Raw genomic sequence first — 20,471 nt, 5'->3', positions numbered from 1 at the left:
CAGACGGATTTTTATTGCCCACAGACCAGGAGATTCCCAGGCAGAGGAGCCCCACGGGTAGCCAGTGCAGCTGTTTTGACCGCTAAGGCTGTTTTGCCGGCGCCCCGACAGGGCGGTTCCCAGTGCAGAGTAAACAGGACTGTGTCCCCACTTAGCCAGCAAGGGGAACTGAAACAGGGAGCCAGGCCAGGAGATTCCCGGGCAAAAAAGTGCCACGAATCTCAGAGCCGCAGTTTCAGCCAGCTCAGTGTGTCGCTGCACGGGAAATCACACAGATCCTAGCGCCTTGTCAACAGATGACTAGGACACCTGGGAGAGAGCCGACTGTTCAATTAAAAAACAAAAGGCTCTGAGGCAGGGAGCCAGGTGATCAGGGCCAGCTGGTCCCACCCCCACAAAAACAAAAACAAAAACAAAAAAACAGCAATTGGAAATGCTCTGGGTTGAGAGTTTCACAGCAAGCATAGCTGAACCCGGGATGGTCCAGCTCTGTGGGGGAGGGGTGTCCGCCATTACCGAGGCACTCCACCACTATGAAGGCAGTCCGCCATTGCTGAGGCAGCCTGCCATTGCCGAGGCAACCTGCCATTACAGAGAGAGTCCGTCATTACAGAGGCGGGCCATCATTGCTGAGGCAGTTCTAACTACACCCATATAAACAGGACTGCAGGGAAGTTCACATGGCAGTTGGGCAGAGCCCACAGAAGCTCAGCGAAGCCTCTGCAGGCAGAGAGTGACTAGGCTGCCTCCTTGTGGGCAGGGCAGCCCTAAAGAAAAAAAAAAAAAAGGCAGCAGCACAGTGGAAACTCATAAAGCCCTAACTCCCTGGGACAGAACTCCTGGGAAAAAAAGGAGTTTATGAGCTCTGCTGCTGCAGACTTAAACTTACTTGCCCAGCAGCTCTGAATGAACAGGAGCTCACAGCGCAGCACTTGAGCTACTATAAAGGACAGACTGTTTCTTCAAGCAGATCCCTGACCCCTGTATATCCAAAGAGTCACCTCATAAAGCAGAGCTCAGACTGACATTTGGCAGGTATCCTTCTGGGACAAATAAGAAGAAGAAACTGGTAGCAACCTTTACTGTTTCACAGCTGCTGCAAGTGATCCCCAGGCAAGCAGGGCCTGGAGTGGACCTCAGAAGTCCTACAGCAGAGAGGCCAGACAGTTAAAAGGAAAATTAAGAAACAGAAATAACTTCATCAACAACAAAGAGGATGTTCACTCAGAGACCCAATCAGAAAGTCAGGAACTACAAAGGTGACAGGTGGATAAATCCACAAAGATGGGAAGAAACCAGCACAAAAAGATGAAAACACACGAAACCAGAACACCTCTCCTCCTACAAGGGATCACAACTCCTAACCAGCAAGGGAACAAGACTGGATGGAGAATGAGTGTGATGAAATGACAGAATCAGGCTTCAGAAAGTGGGTAATAAGAAACTTCCATGAGCTAAAAGATGTTCTAACCCAATGCAAAGAAACTAAGAACCTTGAAAAAAGATTTGACGAAATGCTAACGAGAATGGGCAACTTAGAGAGGAATATAAGTGAATTGATGGAGCTGAAAAACACAACACGAGAACTTCGTGAAGCATGCACAAGTTTCAACAGCCGAATTGACCAAGCAGAAGAAAGGATATCAGAGGTCGAACATCAACTCAATGAAATAAAACGAGAAGGCAAGATTAGAGAAAACAGGGTAAAAAGGAATGAACAGAGTCAACAAGAAATATGGGACTATGTGAAAAGACCTAATCTATGTTTGATAGGTGTACCTGAATGTGACAAAGAGAATGAATCCAAGCTGGAAAATACTCTTCAGGAAATTATCCAGGAAAACTTCGCCAACCTAGCAAGGCAGGCCAATATTCAAGTCCAGGAAATATACAGAACACCACAAAGATATTCCTCAAGAAGAGAAACCCCAAGGCACATAATCGTCAGATTCACCAGGGTGGAAATGAAGGAGAAAATGCTAAGGGCAGCCAGAGAGAAAGGTCAGGTTACCTACAAAGGGAAGCCCAATAGACTCACAGCAGATCTCTCAGCAGAAACCCTACAAGCCAGAAGAGAGTGGGGGCCAATATTCAACATCCTTAAAGAAAAGAACTTTGAACCCAGAAATTCATATCCAGCAAAACTAAGCTTCATAAGTGAAGGAAAAATAAAATCCTTTGTGAACAAGCAAGTACTCAGAGATTTCATCACCACCAGACCTGCTTTACAAGAGCTCATGAAAGAGGCACTACACATAGAAAAGAACAACCAGTACCAGCCACTCCAAAAACATGCCAAATGGTAAAGAGCATCAACACAATGAAGAATCTGCATCAACTAACAGGCAAAACAGCCAGCTAGCATCAAAATGACAGGATCAAATTCACACATAACAATATTAACCCTAAACGCAAATGGACTAAATGCCCCAATCAAAAGACACAGACTGGCAAATTGGACAAAAAGCCAAAACCCATCAGTGTGCTGTATCCAGGAAATCCATCTCACATGCAAGGATACACAAAGGCTCAATATAAAAGGATGGAGGAAGATTTACCAAGCAAATGGAGACCAAAAATAAGCAGGAGTTGCAATTCTCATCTCTGATAAAATAGACTTTAAAGCAACAAAGATCAAAAGAGACAAAGAAGGACATTACATAATGGTAAAAGTATCAATGCAACAAGAAGAGCTAACGATCCTAAATATATATGCACCTAATACAGGAGCACCCAGATACATAAGGCAAGTTCTTAATGACTTACAAAGAGACTTGGACTCCCACACAATAATAGTGGGAGACTTCAACACCCCATTGCCAATATTAGACAGATCAACGAGACAGAAAATTAACAAGGATATCCAGGACTTGAACTCAGACCTGGAACAAGCAAACCTAATAGACATTTACAGAACTCTCCACCCCAAATCCACAGAATATACATTCTTCTCAGCACCACATCACACCTACTCTAAAATTGACCACATAATTGGAAGTAAATCACTCCTCAGCAAATGCAAAAGAACGGAAACCATAACAAACAGTCTCTCAGACCACAGTGCAATCAAGTTAGAACTCAGAATTCAGAAGCCAACCCAGAACCGCACGGCTTCATGGAAACTGAACAACTTTCTCTTAAATGTTGATTGGATAAACAATGAAATGTAGGCAGAAACAAAGATGTTCTTCGAAACCAGCGTGAATGAAGACACCACATACCAGAATCTCTGGGACACATTTAAAGCAGTCTCTAGAGGAAAATATATAGCAATAAGTGCCCACATGAGAAGAAAGGAGACATCTAAAATTGTCACCGTATCATCAAAATTGAAAGAGCTAAAGGAGCAAGATCAAAAAAATTCAAAACCTAGCAGAAGACAAGTAATAACTAAGATCAGAGCAGAACTGAAGGAGATAGAGACACGAAAAACCCTACAAAAAATCAATAAATCCAGGAGTTATTTTTTGAAAAGATCAACAAAATAGACAGACCACTAGCCAGATTAATAAAAAAGAAAAGAGAGAATAACCAAATAGATGCAATAAAAAACGATAAAGGGGATATTACCACAGATTCCACAGAAATTCAAACCATCATCAGAGATTATTACAAACAACTCTATGCACATAAACTAGAAATCCTGGAAGAAATGGATATATTCCTGGACAGTTGCCTCCTCCCAAGCCTAAACCAGGAAGAAGTCGAAACCTTGAATAGACCAATAACAAGGTCTGAAGTCGAGGCAGCAATTAAGAGCCTAACACCCAAAAAAAGCCCAGGTCCAGATGGGTTCACAGCCGAATTCTACCAGATATACAAAGAGGAGCTGGTACCATTCCTTCTGAAACTATTCCAAATAATCCAAAAAGAGGGAATCCTTCCCAAATCATTTTATGAGACCAACATCATCCTGATACCAAAACCCAGCAGAGACTCAACAAGAAAAGAAATCTTCAGGCCAATATCCATGATGAACATAGATGCAAAAATCTTCAATAAAATACTGGTAAGCCGACTGCAACAGCACATCAAAAAAGCTTATCCACCATGATCAAGTAGGATTCATCCCGGGGATGCAAGGCTGGTTCAACATACACAAGTCTATAAACGTAATTCACCACATAAACAGAACCAAAGACAAAAACCACATGATTATCTCAATTGATACAGAGAAGGCCTTCGACAAAATTCAACAACACTTTATGCTAAAAACCCTCAATAAACTAGGTATTGATGGAATGTATCTCAAAATAATAAAAACTATTTACGACAAACCCACAGCCAATATCATACTGAATGGGCAAAAACTGGAAGCATTCCCTTTGAAATCTGGCACCAGACAAGGATGCCCTCTCTCACCACTCCTCTTCAATATAGTACTGGAAGTTCTAGCCAGAGCAATCAGGCAAGAAAAGTAAATAAAGTTTATTCAATTAGGAAAGGAGGAAGTCAAATTGTCTCTATTTGCAGATGACATGATTGTATATCTAGAAGAACCCATCGTCTCAGTCCAAAATCTCCTGAAACTGATAAGCAACTTCAGCAAAGTCTCAGGATACAAAATCAATGTGCAAAAATCACAAGCATTCCTATACACCAATAGCAGACTTAAAGAGAGCCAAATCAAGAACGAACTGCCATTCACAATTGCTACAAAGGGAATAAAATACCTAGGAATGCAACTAACAAGGAACGTAAAGGACCTCTTCAAGGAGAACTACAAACCACTGCTCAACGAAATAAGAGAGGACACAAACAGATGGAGAAACATTCCATGTTCGTGGTTAGGAAGAATCAATATCGTGAAAATGGCCATACTGCCCAAAGTAATTTACAGATTCAATGCTATCCCCATCAAGCTACCAATGACCTTCTTCACAGAACTGGAAACAATTTCATATGGAACCAAAAGAGAGCCCGCATAGTCAAGTCAATTCTAAGCAAAAAGAACAAAGCAGGAGGCATCAAACTGTACTACAAGCCTACAGTAAACAAAACAGCATGGTACTGGTACCAAAACAGAGATATAGACCAATGGAATAGAACAGAGGCCTCGGAGGCGATACAACATATCTACAACCATCCGATCTTTGACAAACCTGACAAAAACAAGCAATGGGGAAAGGATTCCCTGTTCAATAAGTGGTGTTGGGAAAACTGGCTAGCCATATGCAGAAAGCAGAAACTGGACCCCTTCCTGACACCTTACATTAAAATTAACTCCAGATGGATTAAAGACTTAAACGTAAGACCTAACACCATAAAAACCCTAGAAGAAAACCTAGGCAAAACCATTCAGGACAGAGGCATAGGCAAGGACTTCATGAACAAAACACAAAAAGCATTGACAACAGAAGCCAAAATAGACAAACGGGACCTAATCAAACTCCACAGCTTCTGCACAGCAAAAGAAACAGTCATTAGAGTGAATCGGCAACCAACAGAATGGGAAAAGATTTTTGCCGCCTACCCATCTGACAAAGGGCTGATATCCAGAATTTACCATGAACTGAAGCAGATTTACAAGGAAAAAAACAAACAAGCGCATTCAAAAGTGAGTGAGGGATATGAACAGACACTTTACAAAAGAAGACATAAATGAGACCAACAAACATATGAAAAAATGCTCATCATCACTGGTCATTAGAGAAATGCAAATCAAAACTATATTGAGATACCATCTCACGCCAGTTAGAATGGCGATCATTAAGAAATCTGGAGACAACAGATGCTGGAGAGGATGTGGAGAAATAGGAACACTTTTACACTGTTGGTGGGAGTGTAAATTAGTTCAACCATTGTGGAAGACAGTGTGGCGATTCCTCAAGGACCTAGAAATAGAAATTCCATTTGAGCCAGCAATCCCATTACTGGGTATATATCCAAAGGATTATAAATCATTCTACTATAAGGACACATGCAGATGAATGTTCATTGCAGCACAGTTTACAATAGCAAAGACCTGGAACCAACCCAAATGCCCATCGATGATAGACTGGACAGGGAAAATGTGGCACATATACACCATGGAATATTATGCAGCCATCAAAAACGATGAGTTCCCGTCCTTTGTAGGGACATGGATGAACCTGGAAACCATCATTCTCAGCAAACTGACACAAGAACACAAAATCAAACATCACATGTTCTCACTCATAGGCAGGTGTTGAACAAAGAGAACACATGGACACAGGGAGGGGCGCACTATACACTGGGGTCTGTCGGGGGGAAATAGGGGAGGGACAGTGGGGGGTGGGGATGTGGGGAGAGAGAGCATGGGGAGAAATGCCACATATAGGTGAAGGGGAGGAAGGCAGCAAATCACACTGCCACGTATGCACCAATGCAACAATTTTGCATGTTCTTCACATGTACTCCAAAACCTAAAATGCAATAAAAAAAGTAGCTACCTGAAACTATAAAGGCAAAACAAATCAGTAATTAATTTATCAAAAATGATACATATAACTATCTTAAAATATTAAATAATAAAGGTAATTATAAACTTATTATCCAATGTATTTTGTCAGCATCCATAGTTTTCATGTGTATAACTAATCCTGCGCTCCACCTTATATTTTATGGGGATGATGCTCAAGTCTATCTGTAGCAGAGGCTCACCCCCGGGACTAATGATATAATGGCAAAGGATAGAGAGTTAAAGCAAAGTTACTCAAGTCTTTTTACTTCTGCCTTCTCTATGATCAAGGAGAAGATGCACACACTGGAAAGGATCAATAACCATTGGTCCATTCAGAGGGAACTGAAGCCCCAAAGTAGATGAGAAGACTGTATGAAATAATTTATGTTTTACTAAATGAGTCCCACTCATTTGATTCTGCAGAACTCCATTCCAGCCTTCTGAAGAAGTTGAGCTTATTTAACTGCTGTTCAGAAACTTTAGAATGAGAAATGTTTTGGAATATAATATATGAAAAAATATCTGTCTTGATTTGGAAAAAAATGTATGGCAGAGTTTACAAGGTGTGTAACTAAGTTTGACATCAATGCAAATCAAAATTCTATATCAGACTATAAACTGTATGATGATACATATATCACGAATAGAGATAGTTGATCCCCAAAAGACTTTTGGTATTCCTGATTCATGGTCCCTGAATATCTGCCCTTAAAGTCAATTTTACCAGTGGCATAGTTTTGTTCAGAACGAACTGATCCCAGTGTTCCAAAAATCATGGTAGATAAAATTATATCTGGATTCTGGATAGAGTAAACAAATCTTCAGGGTGATTTAAATGAGGTGGAACCAAGCCTCTAGTATCCTGGAAAATCCCCAGGGATGATTGACCTCTCCTGCAAAAAAAAATTACTTTAGAGCAGCATTTCTTAAACTGTGTCCTGAATAACGCAGTTTTACAGGTCCTCTACTTGGAAAAAAATGTTTTGTGACCAAATGAGTTTAAAAAATATTTGGAAATACTTGGTTAAATATAATTTGAGGATAGCTTTATTGCCATAATACTTCTATCCTTTCCTAAGCTAATGTGCAGCATGATCTTCTAAATGGATCAGTGGTATGCAGTGTTTTTCGTTTTGTTGGTGATAAAATGTATTTTGTGTTTTTGTGATTTTTTCTTCTTTATGATTTTTTTCTTCTGCATGCTTTGACTAGACACATATAGTAAGAATTCATATCTAGTTTGTAATTCTACCTGTATAATGAAAATATACCAAAGATCATTTGATCAGCCACATTACTATACCAGTGATACTCAAGTGAAATACATGAATCTCATCAGGAAAATTTTTAGAATCGCAAATTCTCAGACCTCACCCCAGACCTACTGTGTAAGAAATTCTGGGAGTGGGGACCAAAGATCTGTTTTATAAAGCTCTCCTGGTGATTCTGATGTACACTAAAATTTGGATATCCCTGAGCTATACCAACATATTGGAGGCAGGCTTGGACAAAAGAGGAAGATGGTAGTGGCAGAAAGATGAGACCTCCTATTAGGTAAGAAATTTTACGTAGCTCAAGAGTAGGTGATTAGAAGTCTGCACGGAAGTAGAAGTGAGCTATGACCCTGGATAAGAGTCAACATGTTCTACGTATGTGGAGAAGTTAAGATGAGCATGAACTATAGTGTATTACATTAATTATAGCTATATAAAGTATTCTGGCAATAAAAATAAAATAGGAGAATATTAGATTATACCAGAAAGCTGTATACTATAATGCTGATAAATGTAGTTTTGCAGTCAGATAGGCCTGGAGTTGCATTCTGGTTCTACCATGTACTAGCTCTATGGCTTAACAAACTATGTCACATTCCTGACCTTCTGTTGCCTTTCAATGAAATGAGTAATAGCCCCTAACAAAGAATTTGGTGTGTCAATTAGATAATATGCATGTGAAGTGTTTAGCATGGTGTCTGGTACCCAGTAGCTGAACAACAAATGGAAATTCTTAACATTATGCTCTAGGTCTGACTTGAGGTAAAGGAAGAAAGGACTTGCCATGATTTTGCAGATAGAAATCTGTCTGTAGAAGAGCATATCCTATAAGAAGACCTTAACTGTGAAAGGGGAAAAAAAACAGAGGTAGGGAAATGCCCAATGGCATAGTCACAGAAAAGGCTTAATTTACCAAAAATATAAAGGCAGAATGAAACTTGAGTGAAAGGCAAAAGCAGTCATTTATAATTTAAAATGTTTAGCTATGATAGAAGACTTTCGTTGAAGGTAAAGTCCTGTGATATCTATTCTAGGTGTCTGTTTTGTAATTAGAAAAATTGTAAAGAGTAATTTAAATGTAATTCGTTAATTTAAAATATATGTACAAAAGCACTTTAAGTATGCAAGAAGAAAGGAAGTAATAAAAATAAGAACTGAAATCAATGAGATTGAGAACAAAGAAGTGATAGAGAAAACAAATAAAACCAAAAGATGGTTCTTCAAAAAAAAGTTATTAAAATTGTTAATCCTCTGGCAAGATAGACAAAGAAGAGAGAAAATACATATAACCAAATCATGAATGAAAGAAGGACTCCACAGACATTAAAATGACAATGGAATATCTTATAAACAATTTTATGCACATACATTCTACAACTTAGACGAAAAGGACCAATTCCATTTTCACAAGGAAATGAACCAATTCACAGTGAGAAATAGACAAACTACCATAACTCACCCAAGAAGAAACAGATAAACTTAATAACCTTGTATAAATAGAAGAGATTGAATTCATAGTTATAAACTTTCTGAGAAGAAAAATGCTGAATGCCACCAAGCATTTAAGGAAAAACAATACTTTTTAAAAAATTTCTATAAATTTAAGAGGTACATGTGCAGTTTTGTTACATGGCTATATTGCATAATGGTAAAGTCTGGGCTTTTAGTGTAACCATCATCCAAACAATCTATGTTGTACCCATTAAGTGGTTTCTCATCCCTTACCTCCCTCCCACTCTCCCACCCTTCCAAGTCTCCAATATCTATTATTCTACTCTCTATGTCCATGTATATACATTATTTAGTTCCATTTATAAGTGAAAACATGCAGTATTTGACTTTCTGTTTCTGAGTTGTTCACTACAGAACTCTCCATCCGAAAACAATCCAATATACATTATTCTCATTACCACATAGGACATACTGTAAAACTGATCACATAATCTGAAGTAAAACTCTCCTCAGTAAATGCAAACGAACTGAAGTCATAACAAGCAATCTCTTGTACCACAGCACAATCAAATAAGAAATCAAGACTAAGAAATTCACTCAAAACCTTACAATTACATGGAAATTGAATGACCTTCTTCTAAATTACTTTTGGGTAAGTAATGAAATTAAGGCAGAAATCAAGGAGTTCTTTGAAACTAATGAGAAGAAGCATACAACATGGCAGAATCTCTAGGATACAGCCAAGGCAGTGTTAATTGGAAAATTTATAGCACTAAATGCACTCATCAAAATTTAGAAAGCTCTCAAGTTAATACCCTAACATCACAACTAAAAGAACTAGAGAACCAATGCCAAACAAATCCCAATGTTAGCAGAAAACAAGAAATAACTAAAATCAGTGTTGAACTGAAGGAGATTGAGACACAAAAAAGCATTCAAAAGATCAATGAATCCAGGAGCTTGTTGTTTTTTAAAAAATTAACAAAATAGATCACTGCCCAGACTAAAAAAGAAGAAAAGAGAGAAGATTCAAATAAACACAATCAGAAATGACAAGGATATTGCCACAGATGGCAGAGAAATAACAGTAACCATCAGAGAATATTATGAACACCAACCACTATGCACATAAACTAAAAAATCTAGAAGAAATTGATTATTTCCTGGACACATTTACCTTCCCAAGACTAAAGCAGGAGGAAATTGAATCCCTGAACAGGCCAATAAACAGCTTTGAAATTAAGTTAGTAACAATTAGACTACAACCAAAAAAAGTCCATGACCAGATGGATTCACAGCCAATTTCTACCACATGTACACAGAAGAGCAGGTAATATTCCTGCTGAAACTATTTCAAAAAATATTTCTAACTCATTCTATGAGGCCAACATCAACCTCATACCAAAACCTGGCAGAGACAGAAAAAGGAATGAAAACTTCAGGTCAATATCCTGGGTGAACATTGATGCAAAAACCTTCAACAAAATACTGGCAAACTGAAAACAGCAACACATCAGAAACTTTATTCATCATAACCAAATGGGTTTTATCTATGGAATGCAAGTTTGGTTCAACATAAGCAAATAAATAAATGTAATTAATCAGATAAACAGAACTGAAGACAAAAACCACGATTATCTCAAAAGATGCAGAAAAGGCTTTTGATAAAACTCAACACCTTTTCATGTTAAAAACTCTCAATAAATTAGGTATTGAAGGAACATACTTCAAAATATTAAGAACTGTCTATGACAAACCCACAGCCAGCATTATGCAGAATAGGCAAAACCCGAAAGCATTTTCCTTGAAAACAGGCACAAGACAAGGATGTCTTCTCTCATCACTCCTATTCAACATAGTTTTGGAAGTTCTGTACAGGGCGACCAGGCAAGAGAAAGAAATAAAGAGCATTCAAATACCACAGAGGAAGTCAAACTATCTTTGTTTGGGGTGGCATAACTCTATATCTAGAAAACCCCATAGTCTCATCCCAAAAGTTCTTTAAGCTGATAAACAACTTCAGCAAAGTCTCAGGATACAAAATCAATATTCAAAATTCACTGACATTTCTATGCACCAACAATAGTCAAATCAAGAGCGAAATCAGGAATGCAATCCTATTCATAATTGCCACACACACACACACACACACACACACACACACACACACACACAAATAACAAACAAACCCTAGGGATACAGCTAACCAGGGAGGTGAAAAATCTCTACAAGTGGAATTACAAAACACTGCTCACAGAAATCAGAGATGACACGAAGTAATGGAAAAACATTCCATACTCTTGGATAGGAAGAATCAATATTGCTAAAATGGCCTATACTGCCCAAAGCAATTTATAGATTCAATGCGATTTTCATTAAACTATCACTGACTTTCTTCACAGAAACTAAAAAAAAAACATTTTAACATTCGTATAAAACAAAAAATAAGCCTGAATAGCCAAGGCAATCCTAAGCAAAAAGAACAAAGCTTAGAGGCATCACACTACTAGATTTCAGCCTATACTAAAGGGCTACACTAACCAAAACAACATGGTACTGGTACAAAAACAGACACAAAGACCAATGAAACAGAATAGAGAGCCCAGAGATAAGGCTGCACACCTATAACTATCTGATCGTTGACCAAGTTTTCAAAAGCAGTCAATGAGGAAAGGACTTCTTATTCAATAAATGGTGCTGGGATAACTGACTAGCCATATGCATAAGATTGAAACTGGAGCACTCCTTATACTATACACAAAAATGAACTCAAGATGGATTAAAGACTTAAATGTAAAACGTGAAACTATAAAAACCTTGGGAGACAACCTAGGCCATACCATTCTGAACACAGGAATGGGCAAATATTTCATGAGGAAGATGCCAAACGCAATTGCAACAAAAGCAAAAATTGGCAAATAGGATCTAATTAAGCTAAAGAGCTTCTGCACAGCAAAGGAAACTATCAACAGAGTGAACAGGCAACCTACGGAATGGGAGAAAACTTTTTCAAACTATGCATTCAACAAAAGTCTGATATGTAACATCTATAAGAAAATTAAACGAAGTTCAAAAAAAAGCCATTTAAAAGTGAGCAAAGAACATGAAACAGACCCTTTTCAAAGGAAGGCATATTTGCAGATAAAGAGCATATGAAAAATGCTCATATTACTGATCATCAGAGAAATGCAAATCAAAATCATAGGGAGACAACATCTCACACCAGTCAGAATGGCTGACACATTTATGCTTAGTGTTCCATTGTTGTAACACTAAGCATGTGGGAGTTATTTATATCCAACTGCTCAAGTCATTGCCAAGGTCTGACAGCAAAAATTCAAAAAATTTCAACCTCAGGCATAAATGGGTTAAAAAGTAAAAAAATAACAGATGTTGGTGAGGTTGTGGAGAAAAAGGAGCACTTAGAGACTATTGGTGAGAGTGTAAATTAGTTCAGCCATTGCAGAAGACAGTATGGCAATTCCTCAAAGACCTAGAAGCAGAAATACCATTAGACCCAGCAATTTCATTACTAAGTATATAGCCAGTGGAATATAAATCATTCTGTTATAGACACATGTACATGTATGTTTATCACAGCACTAGTCACAGTATCAAAAATATGGAATCAACCTAAATGCCAATCAATGGTAGATTGAATAAAGAAAATGTGATACATATACACCATGAAATATTATGTAGCCATAAAAAAGAATGAGATCATGTTCTTTGCAGGAATATGAATTAAGCTGGAAGTCATTGTCCTTAGCAAACTAACTCAGGAATAGAATACCAAATACCATATGTTTTCACTTATAAGTGGGAGCTAAGTGACGAGAACACATAGACGGGAAAAACATACACGGGGATCTATCAGAGGGTAGAGGGTGGGAGGAAGTAGAGGATTAGGAAAAATAACTAATGAGTACTAGGTTTAATATCCGAGTGATGAAATAATCTGTACAACAAACCCTCATGACACTAGTTTACCTATATAACAAACCTGCACATGTACTTAAAATTTTAAACTTATTTGAACGTAAAACGAAAGTTTTAAAAAAAGCAAGATAGATACATAAAATTATTTTTAAAAAATTTTAAAACAGCAGATGAATGGTGAAAGAAAATACACTGAATACTCATAATGGAGTACACCATTCAGTCATAGAAAAGAATGAAATTCTGTCATCCACAACAATATGGATGGAACTGGGGGACTTTATGTTAAGTGAAATAAGCCAGTCACTGAAAAACAAGTATCGCATGCTCTCACTCACCTACGGAAGCTAATAAAATTGATCTCATGGAGATAGTGAATAGAATGTTGGTTACCAGAGACTGGAAATGTTAGAAGGTGGGAGACATTTTTCCTGTCCAGTCTATCATCGATGGGCATTTCGCGTCCTTTGTAGGGACATGGATGAACCTGGAAACCATCATTGTCAGCAAACTGACACAAGAACACAAAATCAAACATCTCATGTTTTCACTCATAGACGGGTGTTGAACAATGGGAACACATGGACACAGGGAGGGGAGCACTATACAGTAGGGTCTGTTGGGGGAAGTGGGGGGGACAGCAGGGGGTGGGGAGTTGGGGAGAGATAGCATGGGAAGAAAAGCCACATATAGGTGAAGGGGAGGAAGGCAGCAAATCACACTGCCACGTATGCACCTATGCAACAATCTTGCATGTTTTTCACATGTACCCCAAAACCTAAAATGCAATAAAAAATAAAATAAAATGAAATAAAAAGTGCAAACACCTCTCAAAAAAAAAAAAAAAGAAGGTGGGAGAACAATGAGGGACTGGTTAATGGATACATACATATAGTCAGATAAAAGAAATAGATTCTAGTGTATGATAGAACAATAGAGTGACTATAGCTATCAATAATTTATTGTATATTTCAAAATAGCCAGAAGAGATTTGGAAAGTTCCCAACACAAAGAAATGATAAATGTTTGAGGTGATGCCTATCCCAATTACCCAGATTTGATAATTACACATTGTATACTTGAGTCAAAGTATTACATCTTTGGGGAAAGAGAAAAGCAATATAGCAAACCTGTAGAAGAACAAAATAGAGCTCTAAAAGTAACCAAAAAAATCAACAAATGAAATTAAAAGCTCAGTAGATGACTTTAATAGCAGATTGGACACAGCTCAAGAGAGAACTAATAATCTAGGGTATATATAAGAAAATATTGCTCAGAACACATCAGAAAGAGACACAAATGTGAAAAACATAAACTAAAGATGAAGTAATGTGGTGGACAATGTGAGAAGTTTTAATCAACTTCCGCTCTGAGTCCCAGAAGGAGAAGAGAGAATGGAGTAGGAGTAAAAATAAAAAGATAATGAGTTAGCATTTTCTAAAGCTGGTTTAAGGCATGAATCTACTTCATAAAGACACCTAGTGAATTTCATACAGAAAAATAAATACTGGGTGGAAGTGAATAAAAACTAAGAGAACAATTAAAATCACTCAGAGAAAAGACAGAACCACATGAAAGAGCAACAGTTAGAATGAAAGCTGACTTCTGTACAGCCACATAATAAAAGGAAAACGTTAGATACATTATCAATGTGCTCAGAGAAAACAACTGTCAACCTGAAATTTTATTCCCAGTGAACATGCCTTTCATGAATGAAAGATACTTTAATTGCATACTGATGTGTAACAAATTGCCTCAAAATTTAAGGACGTAAAATAACAATCATTTTATCTCTCACAGTTTCTGTAAGATGAACTTGGAGTATTTCTGTGTTGCAATCTCTCATGCAGTTGCAAAGTGGCTGGAACTGGAACAATGAGAGGCAGGAGCAGGTCAGAGCTGGCTCTGCGTCTCCCTTCATGAAAGGTCAGGACCTCTACATGGGTTTTTTTCACATAGGCCAGTTTGTGCTTATTTATAGCAAAGAAGTTTCAGGGCAGTCAGACTGCTTCCCTAACGGCTGAGGGCTTCAAGAGTGAGAGTACAGGGAGCTAAATAAAGCTTAATCATCTTTTATCACTTAGCCTTAGAAATCACGTAATATAACTTCTACCATACTCCTTAGGTCTGTAAATTTAAGTTAAAACTGCCTCCTTAATATGTTAAGTTGGCCTAAAGATTTCTCCATAGAATGAACTGTAATTTAACTGGATATGTAAACAGACTATAACCTGCTCTTGTAGCCAATCACATGCAGCCAACTATTCAAATCCTGTTCAAACAAGGTAAATGCCAAGCTGTAACCAGTCCAGTTGTTTCTATACCTTATTTATATTTCTGTACATCACTTTCCTTTTTCTGTTCATAAATATTGTCTGACCATGTGGCAGCCCCAGAGTCACTCTGAACCTATTGCAGTGCTGCAGGCTGCCTGAGTCATAAATTGTTGTTTGCTCCATTGAACTATTAAAGTTAATTTGTCTAAAGTTTTTATTTTAATAGGTCACATAAAAGCCATCCAATGTTAAGGGTGAAGAAAAGTAGACCTTAATCTATGGGAAGAGTGTCAAAATCACACTTAAACAATAGAATGTGGGATGAGACATATTGTTGCATCCATCTTTGAAAAATACAATCTGCCCTAACACCCAGCCACATTTGCAGACAAAAACAGATCATTGCCAACTAATAATAAACCAAAATCTAAAGGTGATGCTGGATGCAAGGAAAGAAGAGCAAATCAAGTAGGTATTTTAAGTTAATATAAATGAACATTATATAAATCAATGATATTGCCTACCAGAGTTAATGAGTAATATAGAAATATAATTAAATACATGGCAATAGTAATATATATTTCAGAAGGCAAAAATGAGTTCTCAAATATCTTACTGTCTAGGATAAGGGTAAACTTATTAATTTTAAATTTTGACAAGTTTCCTGTGCATGCTGCAATTTCAAGAATAACCACAAAATGAATAGAAACACAGTAGTAGAGTGAAATAAGCTGGTAGAGAAAAAAAAATGAAATCATAAAAACAATCTCAATACAAAGAAGGAAATAAAATGAGAAAAAACATAGAATAGTTGGAACTTGTAAAAATTATAAAATAAGGTTGTAGATTTAAACACAAAATATAGCAGTAATCATATTAAATGCAAATGTATTTAAAATGCAGTTAGAAGGACAGTTTGTCCAAAAGAATTTTTTTTAAATCCAAGAATATGCTGTTTACAAAAGAATTACATTAAATATGAGGACAGAGAAAGATTACAAATACAATTCAAAAGAAAACTGAAGTAATTGTATTAATATAAGCCAAAATTGATTTTTAAGATAAAAAGCATTGCTAGAGACCAGGTGATCACTACATGATGATAAAACTTCAGTTCACAACGTAGATAGACAATTTTAAATTTATATGAATTCATTACTGTTTAAAACTATATAAAGCAAAAATTGATTAAGACAAAATGGCATAGTCAAATACAAACTCATAGTGCAAGATATTTAAAACATCTCCCTCAATAACAGATATAGAGGAATAAATCAGCAGACATAGATTATTTGAATAACATAATTAATAAACATGATGTCTTAATCTATTTTGTGTTGCTACAAAATACTACATGTGATCAGGTAGTTTCCAAAGAAAAGAGATTTAGCTCACAGTTCTTCTGGCTGTACAAGAAGCATGGTACCAGCATCTGCTCAGCTTCTGGTGGGAGCTGTTGTGCTGTATCAAAACATGGTGGAGAAGGTCAAAAGAGAAGTGGGCACCTGCAAAGAGAGGGACCACTGATGAACATCCTGGTTTTGTGACAACGCACTCCCCTGAGAACTAAGTCATTTCCACAAGAGCTAATCCAGCTTCCAGTTTTGTGAGAAAAAGAATTCACTACCTCTAGAACAGCACCAAGCCACTCATAAGGAATCTGCCCAATAACCCAAACACCTCCCAGTAGCCCCCATATTCTAACACTGTCACAATGGTAATCAAATTTTAACATGAGCTTTGGTGGGGACAAACAAATCATATTCTATCCCTAGCACATGGTGAATGCACATATTCAGAATGCCACACTCCCAAAAGGCAGTAGATATATTCTTTTAAAGGAGATATGTAATTTTAAAAATTTACTGGATATTGGGTCATAAAGAAAATAGCAATTATTTTTAAAAATTGAAATAATTTAGATTCTGTCCTGTGACTAAAATATGATTAGAAATCAGTGCAAAAAAAGATGAATAAATGTCCGCATATACCTGGAAATCAAGAAAAACACTGATAAATAACCTTTGAATTAAAACAATCTTATTAGGGAATAAAAAATTTGAAACAAACAGTAACAAAACCAGCTTATTCATAGCACAACTTACTGGTTTGCACTTAAAGTATTACTCAGAGGGATTATTTTTCAAGTCAGTTTTCTGCATAGGGTTAGCCAGTTTTCTCAACACCATTTATTAAATAGGAAATCCTTTCCCCGTTGCTTGTTTTTGTCAGGTTTGTCAAAAATCAGATGGTTGTAGATGTGTGGCATTCTTTCTGAGGCCTCTGTTCTGTTCCATTGGTCCATATAGCTGTTTTAGTCCACATGCTGTTTTGGTTACTGTAGCCTTGTAGTATAGTTTGAAGTCAGGTAGCATGATGCCTCCAGCTTGGTTCTTTTGCTTAGGATTGTCTTGACTACCTGGGCTCTTTTTGGGTTCCATATGAAGTTTAAGGTGTTTTTTTCTAATTCTGTGAAGGACCTAGAAATAGAAATTCCATTTGACCCAGCAATCCCATTACTGGGTATATATCCAAAGGATTATAAATCGTTCTACTATAAGGACACATGCACACGAATGTTCATTGCAGCACAGTTTACAATAGCAAAGACCTGGAACCAACCCAAATGCCCATCGATGATAGACTTGACAGGAAAAATGTGGCACATATACACCATGGAATATTATGCAGCCATCAAAAACGATGAGTTCGCGTCCTTTGTAGGGACATGGATGAACCTGGAAACCATCATTCTCAGCAAACTGACACAAGAACAGAAAATCAAACACCACATGTTCTCACTCATAGGTGGGTGTTGAACAATGAGAACACATGGACACAGGGAGGGGAGCACTATACACTGGGGTCTGTTGGGGGGGAGAGGGGGGATAGAGGGGGGTGGGGAGTTGGGGAGGGATAGCATGGGGAGAAATGCCAGATATAGGTGAAGGGGAGGAAGGCAGCAAATCACACTGCCACATATGTACCTATGCAACAACCTTGCATGTTTTTCACATGTACCCCAAAACCCAAAATGCAATTAAAAAAAAAAAAAAAAGAAAGTCAGTGGTAGCTTGACGGGGATAGCATTGAATCTATAAACTACTTCAGGTGGTATGTCCATTTTTACAATATTCATTCTTCTTATAGATGAGAATGGGGTAGTTTTCCATTTGTTTGTATCCTCTCTTATTTCCTTAAGCATTGGTGTGTAGTTATACTTGAAGAAGTCCTTTGCATCTCTTGTAAGTTGTATTCCTAGGCATTTTATTCTCTTTGTAGCAATTGTAAATGGGAGTTCACTCATTATTTGGCTGTCTGTCTGTTATTGGTGTATAGGGATGCTTATGATTTTTGCACATTGATTTTGTATCCTGAGAGTTTGCTAAAGTTGCTTATCAGCTTAAGGAGATTTTGGGCTGAGATGCTGGTGTTTTCTAAATATGCAGTCATGTCATCTGCAAACAGAGACAATTTGACTTCCTCTCTTCCTGTTTGAATAGGCTTTACTTCTTTCTCTTGCCTAATTGCACTGGCCAGAACTTCCAATACTATGTTGAATAGGAGTAATGAGAAAGGGCATTCTTGTCTTGGGTGTGGGTTTGTTATAAATAGCTCTTATTATTTTGAGATACATTCCATCAATACCTGGTGTATTCAGAGTTTTTAGCATGAAGTGGTGTTGAATTTTATTGAAGGCCGTTTTTGCATCTATTGAGATAATCATGTGTCTTTTGTTATTGATTCTGTTTATGTGAAAGATTATGCTTATTGATCTGCATATGTTGAACCAGCCTTCAATCCCAGGGATGAAGCTGACTTGACCATGGTGGATAAGCTTTTTGATGTATTACTGGATATGGTTTGCAATACTTTATTGAGAATTTTTGCATCAATGTTTATTGGGGAGACTGGCCTGAAATTTTCTTTTTCTGTGGTGTCTCTGTGCCAGGTTTTGGTATCAGAACGATGCTAGCCTCATAAAATGAGTTAGGGAGGATTCCTTTCTCTATTGTTTGAAATAGTTTCAGAAGGAACGGTACCAGCTCCTCTTTGTACCTCTTGTAGAATTTGGCTGTGAATCCAACTTGTCCTGGGCTTTTTTTGATTGGTAAGCAATTAACTACTGCCTCAATTTCACAACTTGTTATTGGTCTATTCAGGGGTTTGACTTCTTCCTGGTTTAGTCTTGGGAGGGTGTATGTGTCAAGGAATTTATCCATTTCTTCTAGATTTTCCAGTTTATTTGCATAGAGGTGTTTGTAGTATTCTCTGATGGTAGTTTGTATTTCTGTGGAATCCATGATGATATTCCCTTTATCATTGTTTATTGTGTCTATTTTATTCTTCTCTCTTTTCTTCTTTTTTAGTCTGGCTAGTAGTCTACTTATTTTGTTGATCTTTGCAAAAAATGAGATCCTGGATTCTTTGATTTCTTGAAAGGTTTTTCATGTCTCTATCTCCTTTAGTTCTGTACTTATCTTAGTTATTTCTTGTCTTCTGCCAGCTTTTGAATTTGTTTTCTCTTGCTTCTCTAGTTTTTGATTAACTGTAATATTAGGGTGTTGATTTTAAATCTTTCCTGCTTTCTCTTGTGAGCAATAGTGCTATAAATTTCCCTCTAAACACTGCTTTAGCTGTGTCTCAGAGATTCTGATACATTGTGTCATTATCAACAAATTATATAAAGTGTGAAGATGAGACTAGAGAAAGGAGAATAAAAAGAAACAAACAAAACTTCCAAGAAATATAGAATTATGTGAAATCACCAAACCTACATTTGAATGGTGTACCTGAAAGTGATGGAGAGAATTGAACCAAATTGGAAAACACTTCAGCATATTATCCAGAAGAATTTCCCCAACCTAGCAAGACAGACCAACATTCAAATTCAGGAAATACAAAGATCACCACAAAGATACTCCTCAAGAAGAGCAACCCCAAGACACATAATCATCATATTTACCAAGTTTGAAATGAAGAAAAAAAATGCTAATAGCCAGAGAGAAAGGTCAGGTTACTCACAAAGGGAAGTGCATCAGACTCACAGTGGATCTCTTGGCAGAAACCACACAAGCCAGAAGAAAGTGGGGGACCAATATTCAA

This window comes from Aotus nancymaae, unplaced genomic scaffold, assembly GCF_030222135.1.
Source record: "Aotus nancymaae isolate 86718 unplaced genomic scaffold, 86718_ANA_hifiasm-v0.15.2.pri h1tg000004l, whole genome shotgun sequence".
In the NCBI taxonomy this organism is placed as follows: Eukaryota; Metazoa; Chordata; class Mammalia; order Primates; family Aotidae; genus Aotus; species Aotus nancymaae.
This window is presented reverse-complemented; position numbering follows the sequence as displayed.